Genomic DNA, 14,343 nt, shown 5'->3' on the forward strand with positions numbered 1-14,343 from the left:
ATGCTGCCCGGGGCCCCACAAAACAGTCATCTGCCCCTGCTAATGGGGATTTAAAAATGGCGGCGCACGGCAAGATGCAAATGAAGCCTGGGATATTTAAATCCCGGGCTTCATTTGCAACTTCGAATGCCTACATTAGCCACCCTAGTTCGAACTAGGGTGGCAGTGTAGACCTACCCCCTGAGACAAAATTTTCCCTAGAAGACAGGAAAACCATCCTTCAGATGCAGGGTGACAATAGGCGCCTTTGAAATATGAGTAAAGTTGTGAGCAAAATTGCAGTATCGTTGCAGAGGAAGATGATACTTGGAATTCAAAATAGTGACTTTTAAGAAATATGCAGAAGTACTCATAAAAATAACCCAAAACAAATGTCTTCAAATGGCACGCATGGGACTCACGAAAAGACCAGTATAGAATTACGTCAAGCTAAGTCTGTGTATAGGCAGGGAAGTCACTTACCTTTCTCAAAATATTTAGACCAGCCCTATGCACAGAAGTGTGATCATTATGAATAGATATCCTATAGGCTATGTCAATACACTAGCAAGGAGTGTGCTTCTCAGCACAGTTAAATACACTGCGCTAGCTCTGCATGATCTAGTGTGCTAAAAATAGCTGCTTGGCCAAGGGCGACATGTAGGAGGAGCATGAATGGTCACATATCTCTCCCTAAAATGCCAAAGGAGAGGCAAAGGGCCACTGGCACAGCCAGAAGTGAAGAGGTGGGGCTAGAGTCTTTTCCTCTTCTGGTCACCACTGCGCTGCCTGTCTGGGATGCTGCTCGATGCTGTGCCGGGGCTTCTCTTTCCCAGGCAGCTGCTGTGCTGCACTAGGAAATGTCCCAGGCAAGCAGCATAGCCAGGGGCTCCCTGGGAAAGTGAGCAGTGAGAGGAAAGGTAATGGGGCATGGGGAGAGGATGAGGAGAATGCAGGGAGTCCTAGGCTGGGGGCAGAAATAAGTCACATGGGAGGGCATGTGAAGAGGTCAGGTCACATGAGGGGGTATGTTCCCCCTCCCTGCATGGCGCCCTCTTTATGTCTCTCCCACTAGTCACCGTTGAGCATGGCATGTTGGCAGCGTGGACTAGATGTCCAAATACAAACCTGTTCAACTCCAAAGGTGTGTACACTAGCCTGCACTGCCACTTGTGCCTCCCCAGTCACAAGACCAAGAGGAGCATCAGTCCAGACTGACATGAACCGGCTCCTTCCTCGCACCTGACCTATCTGGCTAATAGGTCAGGCCGAGCAACAGACTGGTAACTATTCCATCAGCAGGATGTGTGTGTGTGTAAATGCATATGCTGCTTTATTATATTATCAATAAATGAGGCATGTTGCCTTATCCCCCTGAGAAAGATTCCGTGTGCTTCTTTTAAGCTGCAGAGGAGCCAGGAGCAGCCTGGCCCTCCCTGGGGTCCGCACACACACCTGCGGCTCACAGCACTGCCTACAGGAGTGGGTGGTGCCTCGCATGTGCAGGAATGACTGCATGCTGTGTGAGGCACTCCTCGGGGTGACAAACAGAGAGATCCCTCCCCGGCATCGGACAAGGCCTGGGAGATGCCTTGGCTGACAGACACTGGCTGCAGGGGCAGGGTGATGGTGTCCGTCTCCTCCTCCTCCTCCTCCTGCTGACCCTGGTACTCCTTCTCCTCTGCCGTGATCTCCTCTCCCTGCCACAGGCCTTGTCACCCATGGTTCAGTCGTAAGCCCCCCAAAACCTCCTCTGTCCTTGCAGGGAGCAGCCCCAGAGGTCCCAAGACCCACCCAGGGGGACCAAGAGGTGGGCACCCTCCTAGTCTAGAGGTCTAGAGTGGAGATCCTGTCCCTCCTCTAGCTGTGGGGTGAGGAGGAGACATTGCAGGATCTCTGTAAGTGGTCTCAGTGCCACAAGATAGAATTGTACACCACACCCTAGAGGTGTGTAGGTTACACAGACATACCTTAAGAGTCTCTGAATTCGTTCTCAATCATCGTGGCTTGGAATGATTCTTGTGGGACAAGAGAGCCAACAGGCTTTATACAGCACACTTAGAATGAACCTGCAATCCTGTGGCGTAGCCATGGAGATGGGCTTCTTCTATGAAGGTGTCTCTTCCTTGTTCCCCATCCTCTCTTCCTTCTGTGTTTTCATCTCCATCATCTGCACAAAAACTGGGGAAGTTTTGGCCAAAATATCCTGTATATATCCGCAGTTAAGAAGCTGCAAAACTGCATCTATACTAGGATTTTTGAAGTAAATCAAGTTTTTATAATAGAGTTTTTAAATGAAAGACTCGCTCATAGGAAAGACCCATTTAATCATAGCCATACTCTCCTAATGCAGAAAGGGGGCAGAGAATATAGTTTGCACACGATGCAAATATGTCTTATTAAATGGCTGTGGCCTTAAATTTGCAGAAAAGAAGCTAGTGTGGTGATAAGCCCAGTTCCACAGAAATCACCACGTTGCTAGTCCTTCTTCCTGGCATTCAGGAATTCACAATTCACTAAATGAAATGTGATCAGTGTTCCTGATTCAGAGTTTAAGGGAACCAGGAAAAGCATCACAAAGAAAATAGGATACTCTTTTTTTATTTTTTAGGGAAGAAAAATACTTTATTAGAGTGGAGAACAGTGCATTATAAAATTATAGTATTGCACCATCACAAATACAATACAGTGATTCTGCCTGTTACCTCTGAGGGAGCTTTCTGTGCTTCTTGATCCTTTTGTGCTAAACATTAACTCTGATTTCAGAAATAAAATTCTGACCCCAATGAAGTTAATGATGAAACTCACTGATTTTAGTAGGGTCTTCCTGATTCAAACTTAGGTGTGCAAGTTCTCTGAGGCCAAATCCTACAGTTTTCACTGAGGCAAACCTCCCATTGACTTGTTTTGCTTGAGTATGGGCCAAGTACTACAGAATATGATCCCAGGTTATTAATTTTGTGCTTTAAATGTACTTACATTCATATTATGGCTTTTCCAGATTACCATGGTACTTTAAAACAACCACTCTAGCTTGTAGTAGAAGATACAATCTGTGAATTAGCTGAGATTATTAGGGGTGAAGGAAATGAGTTAAATGTTTCCACCTGCCCTACAGTTCTGAACGCCTGATTAGCTAACATGCTTTTTTTCTGCCGGTGAAAGCTCTAGCTGAATCCCCAAGTGAACTTCTTTTTCATTCACATAGATCCCAACAATACCTCCAGATGCCACTGAGTTTACTCGATCATTTCCTGAATTTTACAACCTACAAGCTTTGGTTCAGGTTCATTTACATAAATCAATTCTATTTTCAATGCATGTTTATAAAGCCGTTTACATAGCTCACAATTGCATTTCAGTGCTAGATTCATAGCATAGTTTCTGGTCTCCTGCTAATTGAGGTCAGAAAGCCATTACCAATATAAAAGTAATAATGATATCTTGCAACTCAGTAGGAACCTGCTAATAATTCAGCTATGGAAAGAAAACCATCTTTTCATATTCTCTTCTTTAATGTCATTTAAACTCCACATTAGCACTCCATGAAATAAAATCTTACACATCAGTGTGTTAGGGTCTCTTTGTAAGTTTCTATCACACAACTGAACATTCCAACAGAGGAAACCAGTTTTATTTAACTTTAAGGTTATATTCTGAAGAGTTCAAGAAAACAAAGCTTTTAAAATCTGAAGGTTAACAGGTAAGCTGATTTTAAAAATGTGGCTGGAAATTAGTGCTACAGTATATGATACATTATATGATATGTATAATGCTAATAAAAATACTACACATTATAAAATAGTATGTTTCACAGAAGGATTCCAAACTGTTCAAAATTCACTCCTATGAGTATCCAGGGTGTTTCACGGGCACAGAAGATGTATAAAAGGGAGGGTTTTTGGGTGCAGGAGAGGATTCTGGCCTTGGAGAGGGGTGTAGTAGGGGCTACAGAGTCTGGGAGGGAGTTGTGACCCTGGACAAGGAGGTGCAGAGGGTTTGGATGGTGACCTGGGGGAGGGAGTAGGGATGCAGGAGGGACAAGGGTGCCAGAGGCAGGCTCTAGCTGGGCGGCGCTTTTCTGAGCCAGCAACCCTGCAGCACCCCCAAGGCAGGCTGGGGTCCCTGCCTCCTGTAGCCCCAGAATACTTAAAACTGCAACCTGCAAATCACATGTGACTCTCGACTCCGGGAGGGAAGAGACTTGCACTGCTCCCATCCCCCAGGCCAATCTCTCAGCTGCTATTGGCCGGTTGTTTCTGACCACAAGGAGCTAAGGATTGGGTTGGGGACTGAGAGATGCGGGGCCTGAGCTTTAAAACACACAGTTACATGCCTGAGGGTCCTGACAAGGTGGTCCCCAGGCTGGATGCAGTGGCTTGGAGGGCCGAATCTGGCCCCTGGGCCGTATTTTGCCCAGCCCTGCTGTAGGGAGTCACAGGATCAGAAGCTGACACTTCAAGTATATTGACAGAGAAGTAAAAAGCATTTCGGAATGCTTTGGTTATGCGCTATATAGCAGCTACATTTAATGTCTCAGCATGTAGAAGGCTTGATTTTATCTCTTGGTTATTGTTTAGGCTGATTCTTCAAGCCTTTTTGTAGTATTTGTTTCTCTTGAGGTTTATTTATTTATTTGTTTTACAGTGGAATTTAATACAAGAGAGAAGTACTACAGAGTAAGCTACACCATGGTTACATTCAACTACATAGGTTCTCCAGATAAACAAAAGTCAGTTTCCCAAAACACAATATCCCCATTATGATCAAAGAAGATACACCAGAAATGAATTGACTCTTGTTTCTATATAGCTTAATTTATATGCTCATTTAAACTACAGATGATTGGTTTATGCAGATGTTTACTTCAATTTCTTTCCAAAGAAAGCTCCAGGATATCCTGACTCTTTCCCAGGTTACTATGCAGCTTGCTTTCTACAATTTCCTTTGGGTAAACATTATTTTCACACTGAAAGGCCAGATGGCACAATCATGCTTTTCTAGATAAATCTGTCTTTACTGACCTGCTCTGTAATATGTTTAAACGCTGTCAACATTTTATTCCAATTCTGAAATAATATCCCTCAATGTTAGAGTCTGTGGAATTGGGGCCTAATATAGATTAAACATCCTAGACAGACTATAGTCCTATACAATGTGGTAGCTAGTCTTGAGCAGATGACAAAATTTGGTGTTTCAGAGGAAGGTGAACTAGTCTGTTATGCATGATGATAAACGAAGTGTCAGAAGAATGGGGGAGAGGAAATTCACTCAACTCTTCAAAGCAAAAAACCATGATTTCTGAACTCCAAAACTCCAAATAGATATTCAGGACATATAACTCTAAAGCTCTCTGTCTTAATCGTCCTATCTTTCTCAATAACACCCATCAATAAAATAAACGTAGTTTTAATAAACTGGGTTACCCGAATAACCCATTTTAAAGAAAAATGCACTGTTATTAATATGTATTTATATTGTGATTTTTCAGAATTGCTGAACACCACAGTTTCCTTTCACTTCTGTGGGATTTCTGGATGCTCAGCATTTCTGAAAATTAGGGCACTAGGCTATTTTAATTTACTTTTTTTCTAGAATGTCTAACAGATATGAAAGATCAGTTAACTAAAATGTTTCATACACTCTGAGGAATCCATTTATACCTGAAGAAGAGCTCTGTAGTGCTTGAAAGCATGAAGTTGGTAATGGTCCAATACAAGATATTGCCGTCCCACCTTGTCTTTCTAATATCCTGGGACCAACATGGCTACAAGACTGCAAATAACCATTCATGTCATCAAACTCAGAAGTGCTACTAAGCCTTTTTAACAATGAGTTTGGTATAAGCTGTGTCTCTAATCCCTGCTAGAAACTCCTCTCAAGCAGTCTCCTCTGTAGAAACCATCCTCTTGTACTCATAGAGATCCTGACCTACATTCCATTTACAGACTTGCACCAGGCTCGTCTGCTATTCTCCCCTCTTACTGGCTCAAAAGTAGCCTGGTGATTTGAAATGCCTTCTTGGACTGGTATAGTTCAGAAATAACGTGGATTTTAATGGAATTCAATGAGTTATTTAAGACAAAGTTTATACCACGGCTGCATCGACTGGCAAGTTTTTCCGCAAAAGCACCTGCTTTTGCAGAAAAACTTGCCAGTTGTCTACACTGGCTGCTTGAATTTGCGCAAGAACACTGACGATCTAATGTAAGATTGTCAATGTTCTTTCAGAAATACTATGCTGCTCCCGTTCAGGAAAAAGCCCTCTTGCACACATGTATTTGCGCAAGAGGGCCAGTGTACACAGCTAAAAACTGTTTTGTGCAAAAAAGCCCCAATGGCGAAAATGGCGATCAGGGCTTTCTTGCGCAAAACCACTTCTAGATTGGCACAGACGCTTTTCCACAAAAAGTGCTTTTGCGGAAGAGCCTCCGTGCCAATCTAGATGCTCTTTTCCGCAAATGCTTTTAACGGAAAAACTTTTCCGTTAAAAGCATTTGCGGAAAATCTTGCCAGTCTAGATGTAGCCCCCAGGTTTCTTAGAGCAATTTTACATGTAATTAGATTTGAAGAGACATTGAGAATTTGATAAACATTAGCATCTGCCATTTCTCCATGCCATGAATGCTGACAAACACAAATGAAATATAATTCCTTGTTCCTGGAGGAGTTCAAAGTTCTGTGCTGCTGCTTTCTCTCATTTTAAGCCCCAGCTTGACAAAGCCCTGGCTGGGATGATTTAGTTGGGTTTGGTCCTGCTTTGGGCAGGAGGCCGGACTCGATGACCTCCTGAGGTCCCTTCCAGCCCTAGGAGTCTATGATTCTATGATTCATTGCAATGACTGTTGCAGTCAGTTTAAGGGATAATTAATCTGAGGAGGATTTCACAAAGCGTGAAATTCACCCTGGTACAAAGGGATGACACTAAGTCTGCCACACCACTTAGAAACATGCTTCAGAAAGTATGGAGGGAGACATTGGACATGAGCTGCAGGACAGGCCATGGGACTCACAATTGTATAGATCCAGGGGCCCTAAAAAAACATGTAAGTTGTGTGAAAATTCTATTACTGCATTTCCCACCCACAGGCACAGAAGCTGCAGTGACAGAGATTGAAAGGTTAAAGATCCTTCTCAACATTTGAAGACTTCCCCCAAATAAATCTCAGCTCCTCCAGCTTTATTCAATTGAACTGAATTTTGGACAAAATAAAAACATTCCTGAGCATAGCAATACACCATGATTTGTATAGAAATGGAAGGTTGTGACTGAATACCTATAGGTCCAAAATGCAACTATATAGACTTTAATAGGATGTCTACAGCTCACATTTGGATTGGCAAATTGGCACTTGAACACACAAGATTCTCATACCATGCCCATTGCTTTTAGTATGAATGCTTAAATCCGCCCCCTCCCTTTTTTTGTATTGCCTACATGGTGATATGAGCATCTACATGTAGAATCTGGAAAGTCTGTTAGGCCACTTGTATTTTTAAAGTAAATCTGCAGTGTCGATAAGGAATTTCTCTATAATTTGTGAGATGTTAATATCTGCTAACATTGCTGAGTAAGTGGGAACGCTGTGATAAACTAAAATATAGCTGCCTGTAATATAATGAAAAATAATGTAGGTTATTTTATTTTATTTTTACCATTAAAAATGAAAAGAGATCAAGATATTTAACTCTAAAATCTCATGTTTTCACACATTAGTTTATTTAAACCTTGCCCTGTACCATTAAAATTGATGTAAGTTCTACCATTGAATTTAAAAAGACCGAGTTAAGATCTTTAGGAAGGATCTTCAGTGGATACACTAGAAATTTCTTTAAAATATATTCATTACATTATAGCTATATTAACATTGAATACACTGCGGTCCCTTCTTCAAAGTTGTCATATTGTACATTCTAGCAGATTAAGCATTTTTAATAAGTTCTATATTTTTATTATTATTGTACCAACATAAATATCTATTCAACTATTTGCTTTCTAAGCAAAGGTATTCATTTGGAGCATTTTCTAACCTGAACAGCTTCTATGGCATTATTCTCATGATTGCAGTTGTTTTTCGCATCTTAAACCTTAGATTTAAAAGTAAGAAAGCTATATTTTGTCATTTTCTGACACTATTAACTAGAATGACAATAAGAATATACAATATTCTAATTAACTGAATGGACATCATCAAAGGAAACAAATTATATAGTAACTCACTAAGCTGTTCTCATTGGAATTGTGTGAACATAAAATGTAATGTTTATTTTAGTGAAATTAGAATTGGTTTTGTTTTCCTGCCTTAATTAATTACTTTGCTGTGGTCTTACTGGTAAAAAAATAAAATCTTGCCTATTATTTATGGATACTTTATAGATTATTTTAAAATTTTCAATTTCTTTCTTCTGAGATAAATAACAGGGGCACTCCAGGTTGGAAAGCCTTTCTGTTTGAACAATGACTTTTCTAAGTGCCTCTGTGCCACATGAGCTGTGCATATGCAGACAGAGTATTCAAGAGGGCTGCTGGCTAGTCACTAATCACAGGCTGTGGGTAGCTCAAGGGGACAACATGTAGTGCTGTCACTACTTTTATTGCTTGCAAAGTGTGTTTTTTTTGTTTTTTGACTGATCTGTGCATTTCATAATTTAATTTCTCTCTTACACTTACATTTAATTCTTTGAATATTGAGTTCAAAAATGCCTAACCTGTAGTAGCTGGAAGAATTATCCCTGTGGTAATTGCTGCTCCTGAAAGTGGCTGGCATGTCCCTGCAGCCCCTGAGAAAGGCAGAGCAGGGGATCTCCACATGCTGTCCTTGCCTGCAGACACCACTCCTGCAGTTCCCATTGATCAGTAATGGGGAACCGTGGCCAGTAGAAACTGTGGGCTCAGTGCTTGTAGATGAGGGGCAGCACATGGCACCACTGAGCATTGCTGTATATGCCAGCTGCTTTCAGGAGTGGCGCAGGACCAGGGCAGGAGTAAGCCTGCCTTGAACCCACTGCTCTACCATCTGGAAGCTGACTCAGTTAAATGGTGCCCAGCAAGAGCCTGCTTCCTGAATCCCTGTCTCAGCCCCAAACTAAGGATGTTAAGGACTAGTCGACTATCCAATAAGCAATGCTTATCAAATAGTCCAGTCGACTAGTTAATCCTGCCCTCTTTGCTGCCTCTATTAGATAGAGTCAGCAAAGGGGGGAGGGGAGGGGATACTTCAAAGCAGCAGTGCTGCACAGCTGACCCTGGGTTCCATGCGGCACTGCCCCTTTGAAATTCTACAGCAGTGTTTCAAAGGAGCAACGCTGAACAGAGACCAGGATCAGCTGTGCAGCACTTCCCCTCTGAAACACTGCCATGGCGTTTCAAAGCAGCAGTGCCGTAGGGAGCCCGGGGTCAGCTGCTGCTGCTGCTTTTGCGGAAAAACTTGCCAGCTGTCTACACTGGCCGCTTGTCTGAAATCAGTGCTTCTTGCGGAAATACTATGCTGCTCCCATGTGGGCAAAAGTCCCTTTTGCGCAAAGCTTTTGTACAAAAGGGCCAGTGTAGACAGTTCAGATTTGTTTTCCGCAAAAAAGCCACGATCGTGAAAATGGCGATCGGGGCTTTTTTGCGGAAAAGCGCATCTAGATTGGCACGGATGCTTTTCCGTAAAAAGTGCTTTTGCGGAAAAGCGTCCGTGCCAATCTAGACACTCTTTTCCGCAAATGCTTTTAACGGAAAAGTTTTCCGTTAAAAGCATTTATGGAAAATCATGCCAGTCTAGATGTAGCCTCTGGCTATAGCAAGTTCAATATGGCCAAGGGAAACACCTACGTAATGGTGCAAGAGTGAAGGAGGGCGGTTGGTTAACATGGGAATCTATATTACAAATGTAGGTCAAATTGTCCCAGTTATGATAAGAATTGTGAAGTGCTGTTGTGCGTCAACCAATCTGACATGAGATTAATGTAACCACATGAGAACACAATATTCTGCTGCAGAGGTACAGAGGGCTAAACTGGATGATCAGACAGTTTGAGTGTTTACTTAGAAGGTTGTTATACATTCTCACCACAGCAGCAGTTATCAGATGGGTAAAATATGTGAGAGGTCTATCTAGGGTTATTCTGAAGTAGATTGGTTTGGATTCATGCTTTGAGCGATTCTATTAAGAAATTCAGTTCTTGGTCTGCTTTGGATGTTTGAAATATGGAACATAACTGTTTCGGTTACACCTGGTTGCCCAAAAAGAAAGTAAATTTTCCTGCTGAAGTCAGTGGGGGCCAGAATTCCCACTCTCTGAGTTTGAGGCACTTCTACAGATATTGTCCTTTTCAAAGAAGAAAAGGTTATTACTGAAGCAACTCAGATTCAAATTTGCAAGGGACTGAAATGAGATTCTCCTAGAATCCTTACCTATGGATTTCATCTGTGCTAGAGATGAAGCTAAATCCAAATCAATCCACTTAATGAAATGCATCCTGGATCATACATTTAAATTATCCATTGTTCAACAGCCAACTTGGGGAATGGCCCCACCTTTAAACTCTGCATAGTAAAGTACCTAAAGGTTTTGCTCACAAATAAGCACCTCTGATCTGGATGGAAGTAGGGAAAGCAGTACGAGAACACTATTTCCTTTTCTGAAGGAACTGATAAGTTTTCCTGGACAGTTGTGAATGAAACCTAAAATAATGGGCAGCATAGATATGCATAGAGTAAATAGTAAATGCTATTGCATTTCAGATTTGGTTTTATGGAAAATTTCTTGGTGCTGGAGGGAGATTGTACTGGAAAGGGCTAAAATGTATTTTTTTCTCCCAACCTTACCTTCTCCTCCATTCTTTACTCTCTTCCCCCCTGCCACCATCAGTGCCTCTCTAATCCTGCTGGTGTTATATGCATGCTACACATCTGCAGTCTGCCAGCCTGCTCCTCTGTAGCTCCTTCAGGGTACGTCTAGACACATTGAAATTGCTAATGAGGCAGGAATTTAAATATCCCGTGCTTTATTAGCATAAACATGGCCAACACTTTTTTTTCGAAACAGAGCTTTTTTGAAAAAAACCCTGGCAATCTAGATGAGGATCTATTGAAAATAAACCCTTTTTTGAAAGATGCTGTATTCCACAAAAACGAGGTTTACAGGCTCTTTCGAAAAAGGGTTTATTTTTGACAGATCCACGTCTAGACTGCCATTTTTTTCGAAAAAGCTCCATTTCGAAAAAAGCGGCAGCCATATTTATGCTAATGAAGCGCAGGATATTTAAATCCCTGCCTCATTAACAATTTCGACATGCCTAATCTACATCTCTCTGTCAACAGAGAGGTGTAGTCTAGACACACCCTCCATTAGGGTTGCCAGATAGTTTAACCAAAAATACCGAACCCCTCCCCCCCCAAAAAAAATCCTGTTGAGAAAAAAAAAAGGGGGGAGACCCAGGCTGTTAAGCACAAAAAATAAAAAATAAAAGAAAATAAAAAATTAATAAATTATCATGGCCCCTTTAAGAGGCTTTTTTTGCTGGCAGTCATCTTGTTTTTCTGTCCTGGCCACAAGACAAGCCCCTGTGGAACCAGGTGAGCTGGGCAGGTGTGGGGGGGCAGCCCCCCTGCTGCCTTCCGCATGGCTGGAGCACACAATCTACTCTGGTGGGCCCCAGTAGGCTCTTATGTGTGAGGGGAACGTGGGGAGCATCTTTCTCTTTCTCAGTCGGGGGCCAGAGTGAGGGTTTTTTACTTGTGTGTGGCCCCCGACTGATTTTCCTCTGAGTCAATGGTCCCTGACTCAAAAAAGGTTCCTCACCCATGGTATATAGAATGGCAGCTGGTTTGCTAAGACACAACATCTATTATACTGACCAATATTGTTTAATTATACTCCCTGATTTGTCTGTATCGTAATCACGTATTGTCTTGTTTTATACCAGGGCTACTCAACTTTGGAAGCCCTGGGGGCCACAGTGATACAGCACATGCCGAGGGGCCGCAACTTAAATGTGATTGCATATGCATGCAAATATATGCAAATAGCTTTTTTCACACTGACGGGCATGACTACAAAGATTAAGGCAAGACTACACAACACACAGGCCCCATTTAAGCCAGTTCTGCTGATATCAATAAAATGCAATATTTATCCGATTTCCACCCATATGACAGCACTTTTAATGAACAATGACAGTCCAGGAATTTAACTGCTAAAACGCATATCAACAGAAGACCATTATATTAACTACTTTTTTGGTTTTGCTCCCACCTGAGGGTCACGCGTTGAGCCCTGCATAAATCCAAACCGCACTGTGGGCCGCAAACAGGCCGCGTGTTGACTAGCCCTGTTTTATACCTAAATTGCAAGCTTCTTGGGACAGGAACTACCTACCGGTTATTCAATTGTGATGTATCTAGCCCAACAGGGTTCTTGTTCATGACGGGGATGTCTAAGCACTACTGCAAAACAAAAAATAAATAAAAACAACATAGGATGCCAGTCCCCTATAAAATTAGAGAATCCAGTGTAGCCTCTCTTGTCTAGTAGGTGCCTCACATTAGGAGAATCTATTAATAAAACTTATACAAGCATTTTATTTAAACTCAAGTATCAGGAAATCACTCATCCTCAAAAGAGGTCACACTTAGGGATGTTAAAATGCATTTAATTAAGTAAATGTGTAACCACTGAAATTTTCAGCAGTTACACGGTTTCACACTGAGGCGAGGTGCAGTTAGCTTCTCAAGAGCCAGTGCACGCAGGGAGACAGTTTTAAGCTGGCTCTGTGCACACCAGCTCCCGCCTGCCCCCATCCCCGTGCTGCTGCCCGTGATACAGAGGCAGCAGTGAGGGGGGGTTTGAGGAGGCGGTTCCTCAGGGGCACCCCATGCATACCAGGAGCCTGCATATAACCATGCAGGTTAACCAACGAGCCCTGGCTCATCACTTAACCATGTACATGGTTACACTTTCACATCCCTAATTAAAACATCTGATATGCTTATGTTTGAAGCTAGATAATATTTCTCAAATTTGTTAGACAAATTTCAGAATATATTTAAAACAAATGATTTAATTTTTTGTTCATATTCATTCAGATAGAAAGCTTTGGATGGATAATTAATGAATATATTTTCTAGCAATTTATTAGACTAATTTTATAATGCATTTCATATGAAAATTAATGTATTTTCAACTCTAACTAGGCTTTAGACTAGAATCTTCATCTGCACCCTGATGTACCACAATCCAGTGACAGCTAGGTCCAGAAAATGACAGTTTTATAAAGAATTTTTGGGACGATTGTGGGAAAAATGAATTGGAAAAAGAGCAATCTGCAGCCTTCAGATATGTTTTAGCAGTAGGGTTATCATACTGGGAAATAAAATTAATCTAGTGGCATACAGAGTGAATCATAGCCTTAATAAAAAGAGATAAAGCCCAATTTTGACAGAGCATTAGACTGGGTTAAGGATTATAGTAGAGGATGAATTACCTTTGCAAATGAAATCTGAATTATTCTTACCGCTAAAGAGTCAGTAATAGTAGGATCTTGAATTTTCCCTTTTGAGCAGCTGTCTACTTTTTCACTTACAAAAAAGGCGTTCCATTAGGATCAGAGGATATCTTTTCAATACTATGACTCCATCTTAGAACAGTGAAAAACAATGTTTTTAGAATGTATTCTTCCTGCGAAGGTGCCCATGATTCAAGGAGCACCTGAAATCTTTTTGCAACACCAAGACTAAGGCCTTTCTATTAGTATATGAAATGATCAGGTCCTAGAAAATATCTAGGGAACATGATTCAAAAATTAGCACTCATCTTAATAAATGAAAGTTTATTCTATTTTCAAAATAACTTTAAATTTAAGAACATCTTGCTCCTTCTTTTGAGACACAAGCAGGGCTACCAGACGTCCTATTTTTAAAGTGAATAGTCTACGTGAGGCTATGTCGTACAGTGTCATCTATCATCCCCACACCTTCACAATTTTTCATACTTGTGGTCAGGTCACCCTTTACATGAGTAACAAAATATCTGGTGCACACACTGGCCTACCAATTCACTCCACTGGCTTTAGTGGCTAAGGGCCAGCCCACAAAAAGATCTGAACTTTGGCAGCCTGGAGTTCCTTTTGCCAGATACTCCTTAGCTTGGGGCCCTGAGCTGCAGCCCTTTAAGCCCCTGCATTAATTCAGCCCCGCTCCCTCCCAGGGTGATGCAAATCAGATGTTGCCACACGCTCCAGGAGAACTTTGGGGAGCCGCAGCCTACACCTCAAAGGGCCACATGGAGTGAGTAGCACACTGTGTTAGAGCCACATGGGCAGGTATAAAGGGGATATCTGCAGGGCTCTACACATGGAATCGGAGGCTGTGACTCTGGG

This window comes from Pelodiscus sinensis, chromosome 2, assembly GCF_049634645.1.
Source record: "Pelodiscus sinensis isolate JC-2024 chromosome 2, ASM4963464v1, whole genome shotgun sequence".
Classification (NCBI taxonomy): Eukaryota; Metazoa; Chordata; order Testudines; family Trionychidae; genus Pelodiscus; species Pelodiscus sinensis.